The sequence below is a fragment of the Telopea speciosissima genome, chromosome 7 (genome assembly GCF_018873765.1).
Source record: "Telopea speciosissima isolate NSW1024214 ecotype Mountain lineage chromosome 7, Tspe_v1, whole genome shotgun sequence".
Taxonomy (NCBI): domain Eukaryota; kingdom Viridiplantae; phylum Streptophyta; class Magnoliopsida; order Proteales; family Proteaceae; genus Telopea; species Telopea speciosissima.
The window spans coordinates 62,307,201-62,317,778 of NC_057922.1; positions in this window are offsets into that span (position 1 = coordinate 62,307,201).

Consider the following 10,578-nt stretch of genomic DNA (forward strand, 5'->3'; position numbering starts at 1 on the left):
AGTTGAGACTTCACAGCCCCACCAGCACCATCGGACCCGCCGTCGGATTCTCATTCGCTCACCACCACCACCACCACCACCACCACTACCACTGGCACTACACCTCTGAAGCAGTTGGTTTCTATCTCACACTTCTCAGGTTCCTCTCCTCTCTTCTTTCTATCTACTTCTCTTCCTCATAAGTAGATCCATATAATCTGATCTCTTCCTCACCGTCATCGTAGGTACAAGGGCGTCAAATTCCCATTTCCATCTTTTTCTTCCAAATCCTCTTCTTCTTCTTCGATCTTCTTCTTTTCCGAGGTTAAGGAACCCAAGTTTTCCATCCTGAGTTCCATTTTCTTGCCTTCTCCGCAATAAACCCAGGTGGGTTTTCTCCAATTTTCTCCTGAGATGACCACATGCAGGTTGCAATGAATTAGAAGAAGTTTAATTGAAATAAGAATCTTCATCTAAGAAAGTAGACAATCGGATTTATCTGGTTAAATTCCCATAAGTAAAGAAGTACGAATAAAAAACGATTGAAGCCATATCATAAGACCGAATCTACACTCAATTAACTGTCCATAGTCAAAGAACTTAGAAGAAGGGGCGAAAATCAAACTCAAACGATTGAACACGTATCATAAGACGATGGGAAAGACCAGCAAACATTAAGCAAGAGAGATAGAGAAATTTTAATGTTTATCCAACCTTCGACTACAAGGACCACTCTTCCATAATCATGATTCATGACATCAAACAAACCCTAAATGCGATCCTCAAAGAAAAATGTTAGGTAGGGCAGTGGAAAACGGAAACCCATCTATAGAACATTGGAGAAAACATCCACGACATTATAAAAAACAACAACTAACAATGGAAAACAGATCAATTAAGGGAACAAAAATAAATCAACGACAAACTAAAAATAACCCAATAGGGGGAAAGTGATGATGAACACACCTTACCAGAAACAGAACTATGTTGTGTTCTTCCAACAATCTTTTCTTTGCTTATATAATGATCAAATGGGGCTTTTTCTATGTCGCGTCCACCAATTTAAGGATAAATACAGTGTTACCCATCTCATTTCCTTCTATGTTCTTGATATTTTTCAGAAAACGGTCATTGGGTTCTTTTTAATCCTTACTATTTATCATTCATCTTCTCATGAATTCATCTTTATTTAAGAAAAAAAAAAAAGTCTTATCATGATCAGGCAGTTGGCCGTGATTGGAGGAGGTGATTCTGCCATGGAGGAGGCCAATTTCTTGACCAAATTTGGGTCTCCTCTGTTTCTTACCCAATTTGATGTTTCGTTGATATCAGATGGTCTTTAATTGCTGAGAGAATTCCAGGAAGAACAGCAGAGGAGATTGAGAAGTTCTGGACCTCAAGTTATTCCACAGAATCGGATTGTGGTTTTCGTGTGTATCTTGGCAAGCAATCTTTGTATTTCTTCTCATTCTTCTCTCCGGCGACTCTTCTGTTTGGGATTGAGTTGTAGGTCACCTGAGGAAGAGAGTGGCGTGAGGATGAGGATGGTTTTTAGTTTCAAGGGTAAAATCGTAAATCAACACTGGTCAAGGGGAGTCTAGGGATTTAAAATTTTTTGATATATTGAGGTCTAAACTAAGGGGTGATTTGAGTTTTTTCAAAAATCAGGGGGTGATCTATAATTTATCCTAATTTAAATAAGGTTGAGTTGTTGTTATTGTGTATATAATCTTGATGTCAAATAATTTAAGTTCCGTATCTATAGATATGTTGACCACAAAATCTCCTGTAATTATCATCAATAACTTGACCTAAATTATTTATCCAAAACAACAAAAAAAACCTAGATTAAAAAATTAAGTAGAAAAACTAATAAAAACATAATGGAAATGAAGTTAAAGCAAAGTAGGCGCATCAATTTCCATTAGAAGTCAAAATTATTTTTTTTTTGGTAGAACATTAGAATTCAATTAAATTATAAAAGACATCTAGTGTCTATCTGAATGGTCAAAGAACAATTGAGAATTTCCATCACATGTCATAATACCCAAAGTAAGCAAGTTGACAGAAAATACATGATCTAGGGATGCAAGTTTAGCCCTGTCGACCCGAATCCGTCCTGAGCCCAAACAGGGCCTGGGCTAAGATATTTTGGCCCTGATGAGGGTCAGGGTTGAAAATTTCTAACCCTGAGTCAGGGTTGAAAATTTCTAACCCTGAGTCAGGGTCGGGTCGGAATAGGGTTGAGGCCTCGGGCTGGGCCTGGCCCGGCCCACCTCAACCCTATTTTAAGTTATACTATAAAATATATATTGATATAATATATATATTATAATCTTTAAATGTCATCCATATTTTGTTATATTATATATTATATGTGAAGATAATAAGTGATATAAACATTTTATTATAGTGTTATTTTATGTAAAATTGATCATTTTCTCTCCGGCCCAGTCCAGCCCATGTATCTCCCTTCCCCCTCCCCATGATTAGGGTCAACCAGGCCTGACCCTGAGGGGGGTCATGGTTGGATTTTTCATGTCCCGAGTTAGGGTCGGGTCGGGCCTGGGCCCAACTAAGGGGACTCAGGGTCTTATAAAACCCGGCCCAACCCAACCCTATTGCAACCCTAAAATGAACTTTAAGGCATGAAACTGCAAATAATGATTTCACTCTATTGATGAGGGTTCTTGATATGCCTTTAATGCTTTGATAACTGTAGAGAAATCCGGGTCACTAAGGCCCTTTTTGGTATAATTTTTATATCAACTTTTCATTGATTTCTTGAAATAAGTCAAAAAATAAGTTTTTGGTCATGAAGTTGAAATTGTTTGGTTCCATCAAATTGAAAATAATTTTAGGAACAAGAAATTCATTTGGTAGTCTAATTTTGAGAATATATTTTCTCTATGCAGAGAGGAGGGTGGGGACGTGGGGTGGGAGTTGTAGAAGGGTGTCAGACAGGGGCTGCAAAGGGGTTTGGGCGAGGGTTGCAAAGAGGGGGTTGGGGCAGAGGTTGCCGAGGGGTGACTCACGATAAAGGGGAATTAGGGGGAGGGGGTACGGGGAAGTGGGGGCTGTAGAAGGAAGGCGTCACCAGGAGTGGCTCACGGCACGGGGGAGGGGTGGTGGCTTACAGAGGGAGGCTTATATCAAAACTCAACTCAACAAAGCATTATCTCAATTACCCAACTATTCAGGTTAAGCTACACGAGTCCAGTCCTTTGATTGCATTTAGGGCTTTATTTGTTACTAATTCACATCTAACCATGTGTTTCTCAATATTTCTATTTTTATGTATTGTTCATTGTGCTTAGATGTCTATGTAATATGTATTGTTCATTGTTCTACTTCAAATCGTTAACTATTTCTTAAATAATTATACAATATTACGCGTTTTCATCCATTATTTCTTAAATAATTATTCAATATTATGTGTCTTCATAAAGCATTTCTATTTTTTTTTTTAATGTATTGTTCATTGTGCTTAGGTATTTATTTAATATGTATTGTCCGTTGTTCTACTTCAAGTCTTTAACTATTTCTTAAATAATTATTCAATATTACGTGTCTTCATCCGTTATTGTATAATTTTCTTGTTTTACTTGCCAATTATATCTCGTAGTACTCAAACAATGTATAGAATGGATAATATTATAAACGGATTTGACGTTTACTACCAACTAAGGGTGCAAATCCAAAGCACCAAATTAAGAGTTTTTTTTATTTGAAAATTTAAATATGTTTATCAAGCCTAAAACATGTTTACCCTAAAGTTTTAGAGCCAACTATTACCATTTGCCCGCCAAAACATCAAAAAGAAAAAAATAAAGACTCTTTTATACGCATTTGCCCGCGAAATTTCAAAGTTTTTGTTTTCTTGACTTGGTCGAGACCTTAGTAAGTTCGTGTATTATACGCATATTCGAACGTTTAATTTAAAAAAAATGTATTTTACCGTATATTTCTGTATATATGGTAAAATACTCTTTTTTTGCACCCATGTTATACATGTATTAAACACGAATTAAATGCATTTAATACTTTTTAACTTAAGTTTAATTTTGTTTTAAAAAAAAAAAAAAAAAAAACTCAAAACCTAAAGAAGAAAAAACACAAAAAAAAAACCCTCGCATAATACAATTTTGGTCTTCTTCTCTTCGAACCCTAGCCACCGACTACCCCCATTCCATTCATTTTCTTCATCTCCGTTCTCATTTCAGTTCAGGTGGCTGAAGAGACTTCCTTTGAGGCTGAATACTCCTTGCCCCCTTCCTATTATCGGTTCCCATTTCAGTTCAGGTGGCCAGTTAATTGCAGCTAGATAAATCGATGATTGTAGAGGCAGATAAGCTTTGTTCCTCTTCTTCTTCTCCGTCTCCTTTCGCCAAAGGGCTGGAGCGATGAGTTCATTGATGTGAGCTCATCTTAGAGATGAGTTCTAGAACACATTATGTCTTATTTATTTATTTTATTTTTCTGAGGAGATACTTTTATTGATATTTTGATTTGTTAAATGATAATCTTATGAGATGTAATAGGGGATATTATATTGTGTTTAATTTAGTTGCGAGGTTTCTTTTTTGATAAAATCATTGTCTATATGTTACTATTTTGTTTATTAGGTGGTGAAAGTCTATTACATAATGATTAGTGAATATATGTCTGTATTTTTGTTTATAGAGCGGCTGTATTAAACATGTATTAAACACGTATCGTATTATTATCGTATGTATTTTATTACACTGAATTTTTGAAAAGTATTATTGCTGTCTAATCCGTTTAATTGCCAAACGTATCCGTTCCCGTTCAATTGTCGTTCCTGAACTTACTAACTAAGGTTGAGACAACGAAACGATACGAATTTTTGAACTATGGAGAAACTCATAGGGCCAAAAAAAGCTCTCCAATAGCTATTCAAGATGAAAGTAGAAAATCTGTTGGGTGTCTACTTACATCTAAATCCGCAAAACCTGGTTGAAATCAAATTTGGTTTTAGTTTCATCAGCAAATTGTTAAGGACTGGTATGGCTTCCATGGGCGGCTGAATTGTCTGTTAAAGAGTTGGTTTGTTAACTTAAAACATGTTTCCATCGTAAGAGATCCTTAAATGGAAGTAAAAAATATTGTTGGAGAAAAGTGTCCAAGGTATAGTACGCTAGACAATCTTTTTATTTTAAATGCAACTAGAAATAACAGCAGCTAGAAAATCTTTAAGGTTTGGATAAATTATGTTAGAAAAGGAAACCCAATGGGGGAATATTGGATATTCCATCCAATATTGGATTCCTCTAGCAATGCATATCTTTCCTTGTGGGAAAAGATTAGATAGGCTAGCAATTGAATCCCATTAGGAAACTCAATATGCTTTGCCTATGTGAGCTACCAATTTCTGTTAGCATCGCAAGTGCGATCGTAGCGGAAGCATAAACAAGATCACAGTATCGATTGAGAAGTCATTCAAAAAATAGAATGAATTAGGGATCGATTATTACTTAAGCCTCACAAGTGCAAGACCTCCAATCGATGATAGCCCTTTCACGATCGTTCCACACACCACGCAAGCTTTGCGTTCCCACACTGTCAAGCTGTCTCCTCCACACTTCCAAGAGCACAAAGTATGGACTATCTCTAAGATCAAACACTAAGAGAGGGGAAAGAGAAAACGGTTTTTTGGAGGGAGAGGGAGAGCTCCACGTCTGGGTGCCTTGTGCATTCCTTGTGTGTGATTTTGCCATCCACAAATAATATATATTTGTGTCTCACATAATCCCCAAAAGGCTATCTCACATGGGTGTGATATATTGAGTTTCCAAAGATGATTCAATTATCTAACCATCCAATCTTTCTCAATAGGGAAAGATCTACATTGCTAGAGGAATCCAATATTGGGTGGAATATCCAATATTCCCCCATTGGGTTTCCTTTTCTAACAAATTATATGTCACCCCTTGGTTTTCAAACAAAACTCAGATCACCCCTGGTTTTTGAAAAAACTCAAATCAATTTGATCGAACAGCTCAGAAAAGAGCCACTCAAGCTCGTGACACAAAGAATTGTCACATTGTCACCTATGACATTACAAATTATCACAAAACTTTTAGAAAATGACCAAATTGCCTCTAATTAGTAGCACAAACTTCAAAGCATGATATCTTGCTCGTTTTAGCTCCAATTTACGAGCTACAAGTTGCTTCATGTGCACAGAAAGCGAGATCTTCATCCCTGTGAAGAGAAAAATGAAGAAAAAAAATCCCAGAAGCACAGTTTTCATAGAAAAAGCTATTTTGAAAATTTTCTCGATTCACGTAAACATAGAAATATGTGGGGTGTCAATGGGTCAGTTCGATCCGGTTTCGGTTTGGGTTTTTCAGTTTCGGTGTGGCTTTTGGAGAAACCGAGATCAATCTAATAAGAACTTTTCGGTTTCGGTTTTGGTGCGATTTGGTTTCGTGTCGATTTCGATTTATGATAATGAGTTGATATCGGTTTGGATTCGGTTTGGTACCGGGTTTTTTTAAACAAGTTGGGTTCAGTTTGTGCCTATTTTCTTCTCTTTCTCTTTTCAACTACATAAAATATTTCATTAGCCCCACACTTAAAAAGAAAATCAGCGGAACAAGCATTGTTACAAATCAATTTTCCTAGTTTCATAACCTCATACTCATTGATTTGTAACAATTTATCTTACAGCCATAAATTTGCTCACTAATATTGATTCAATGATTCATAACCTTATACTCCCTATTTTCTTATCAGTTTCACTCGGTTTGGTTTTCGGTTTGTTATCGGTGCGGCCCGATTTTCAACCTGTCCCGTCATACCCCAATCCAAAACCAATCCAATAAGGATCAGTTCGGTTTGGTCTCGGGTTTTTTCGATCGATCTTAACGGTTCGGGCTAGGACCGCTAGGTTTTGACACCCCTAGTGTAATGTGTTGATTGCTCTCCGAAGACACAATGGAGTGTGGGATTATCCTACAAGAGGTAATCTATCATTGTAAATCCCTGTTTTTTTTTCTAGGTGGTTTATGTGTCGAAACCCTAGATTAACTGAAACCCTAATTTTGGGTATGGAGATTTACATTCCAATGATTGTTATTGATACATTGTAACTTCATTCAATGGGTGCTTGATTACAGAAGGGGTTATAGCCTTCGTCTATATTGAGGCATAGACAGAAACAAAGATAGATATTCCTGGACCGTTGTAGCGGTTGAAAAAAAGTGGAGTACTGTGTACAATATGAAGCCCTATTAGGGCATTTCACTATGGTCATTGGCATACTATCAAACCATGTAAAACTCTGTGTTGCTCTGTTATATTGTTATATTGTATTGGAATACTTGTGATGGCTTTACCAACAAAAAAAAGAATACTTGTGATGGCAGGATGTGCACTTCCCGGTTGGCCGGACAAATTTTAGTTGTGACTTGTGAGGCAAGAGGACACACAAAATTGTACAGTATTAAAATTGGGTGCCCCAGTCAGTTGGTGTTTGTGCCAAGTGACAGTATACAGGCAGTGTGGTGGACTTCAGTACAAGAACAATATCGTCAGTTAGTGTGCTATCAATGATTGTGATCGAACATCTACTCACATTAGAGAGTAAATTCAGTACAAGAATATCAAGGTTGGTATTGGGTGTCTTTGAAGAAAGTTTTTAGTGACTCTGATCTGCCCATACCCTATCAGTGTTGACAAGGGATCATCGGCTTGGGGTAGAGATGCAACAATGTGATATTCATTAATGGGTGTCTTCAACTAATTATTGAAATGCAAAATAGCAGAAGCCACTGCTGAAATAAATTCCCTTGCCAAAATGAATCAAACAGAACCTATGTAAGAATAGTTCAAAACTAAGTGCAACAGAGTTCTAGTTCCTTTCACATTCATGGAGCAACAACAACATGGATCAAAACAGAAAACAACAATATTGAACCCGTTCAAGTATTTATAAATCTTAAGTAGGTTGATACAACCCAAAGGAAACCAAAAGGAGAACTAGTGATTTAAGGGGAGTGACCAAGAATACTTCTAGCACACAACATTACAGATTCATTAACTAAAAGGAAGAAACAAAGGTGCCCTGCGCATCTGGCAGTAGCAATGATGGAGATGCAACTGACCAGATTAATACACGATTGAAGAACTACAGCTGAACATTATTAATTTGTGAAAGGATGATTCGTGGAACGTAGCTAATAAGCTATCCTCTTCCTTGGCTGAACCCCAATAGTGAAGGAGACTCACTAATCAATACCAAATCAGAATCCCCTAAAAAGAACAAAACTTGGGCTCATATACTGTCCTTACAATGAAGATTATTGATTTACCTATTTGCCAGCAAACCTGGTTTTTTATGGCTTCCATTTTCTAACCTTCTTGGATTGAGTTTGGTATCTCTGGGCTGCCAAATCATCAAGGCTCTTGGACTTGATGTCTTAGCCCCTCGGATCTCCTAATAGATTTTGGATGCTCAACTTTTTCCCCAAACCCCTCTTCACTTCGTTCAGGGTCAAGTGAAGTAATGTCCTCATCAATGGACAGACAAATAAACTCCTCCACCAAAGAACAATATCGAGCAATTAGAATATAGAGAGAGGGTAAGGAGGAGTGTGTGTGTGTGTGTGAGAGAGAGAGAGAGAGAGAGAGAGGGAGAACCAAAGAAATGGGGCGAACCAAAGACTGGGACGGAACTTGACAAGGAGCGTGAGTGACTTGTAGGTGAGAGCATCAATCTTGTTAGATAAGAGAAGCGAGTGGAGGAGGTCGCATGCTGTCAAAGAACCACCAGAGAATCGATTGGTGATCATTGTGAGGAGGGTTTGTGCATGCATTCTCCCCTACTGCCTTCTTATCTCTCTAGTTCATCGATGCAAAGAAGGCGCCTTTCAACTTCGCTTGCCCATTTCGGCTGCTCCTCTGCTTCTGTTCCTGGTTACCATAGTATTGGCGGTGTAATTTCTAAATATTTTTTGTTCTTTTCTCCCTACGCATTTCTTGTTAAACAAACACAACCTTAATTATGGGCATTTTGCATTTTATGCGGCTGGACCACTTGCCCCCACCCTCCTTTTGTGAGAAAGGGGGGGGGGAGGGATGAAGAGTGAGAAGGTGCTACATACCCTCCTTTGGTGGGTCAAGAACTCTTTACCTAAATAAAGAGAAATCTTATAAATATTTGGTAAAATGTTTTTGAAGAAAGTTTTCCTTTTTTTTTTTTTGGTAAAATAAAGTTCATTGAGAAACTGTAGAAGAGCTCGGGGCTACAGGAATACAAGGCTCCTTAAGCCACAGAGTGAAATTTGGCCATACTGTCGAACACTGCATTGACAGGGCCTTCCTGGCTAAAGAATCTACCACACAATTGGCATCTCTAGAAATAAGAACAAACTTACAAGACTCAACATAGGAAGATAAATGCCTAATATCTGAAACAAAGTGAGACAAACTAGTCGGCACCTCCTTGTCGAAGTCCAAAAGCATAGAAATCACTTCACTATTGTCCGATTCCACAATGAGGTGGTCCACAGCTTGAGCAATCCCTTCTAATAAACCGCCTCTGATAGCCAAAGCTTCCCCAACTCTAACATCTGAAAAGAAAGACTGCTCCGACCTAGCCACGAGAGGGTGCACATTCCAATCTCGAACAATCCATCCTAGACCAGCCTTACCTTGTTTTGGATCAAAGGAGGCATCACAATTTACCTTAAGAAAAGGATGGGCAGGAGGAAGCCAGGTGTTAGCAACTGTTGGAGACTTCACAGGAAGGGGAACCAACCTTTTTGGGGACCTTTAAGCTGCCAGAAACTTGTCAGAAGCTTGGGAAGCAACAAATATAACTTCGGCTGCGGTCCAATCGTGCTTGCCAAATGCAAGATCATTTCTAGATCTCCAAATATACCAAGGAAGAAAGCTCACCAAACATTCCACCTCTTTCATATGGGCTTTTTACCATGCGAGGAAAGGACCCTAATTCAAGCAAGCCAATCAGAAAAGTTGGTAGAGATTGATGGATCTGGCTTCAAGGAGAGAAGAGACCCAAACCATATAGCTTTTGCATAAGGATAGTGAAGAAGAATATGGTCAACAGTTTCAACTTCTTCCCCACATCGAAGGCATTGGGGATCAAGTTTGAATTGGCGCTTCAAGTAGTTCTCCCCTGTAGCAAGGCTGTCTCCACAAACCTGCCAAAGAAAATACCTGATCTTTGGCAGAGTGTTGAATTTCCACACATCTTTCCCAACTTCTGTGGGGGTAGAGTCCCACCTGCCCAATCTCAAAGAAGATGGTTTGGAATCTCTCCTTAGCCCACCTCAATTGCATAGGAGGTGGTAAGCTGATTTCACCGAGAAACGACCATTTTTCGCTACCCCCCAAACTAAAGCATCCTCCACCGGAAAAATGGATAGAGGGATATTGAGGATGGCCCTTCTCACCTCCCCCTCAAAGGGCCTATCAATGATCTCCAGATTCCATTGTCCTATATCAGGCGAAATAAGATTTGACACCAGAGTAGAATCTTCCACCACTTGGACATAGGAAGGCACTCTTATCTCAGGTACACTAGGGATCCACCTATCCCACCAAGTATTA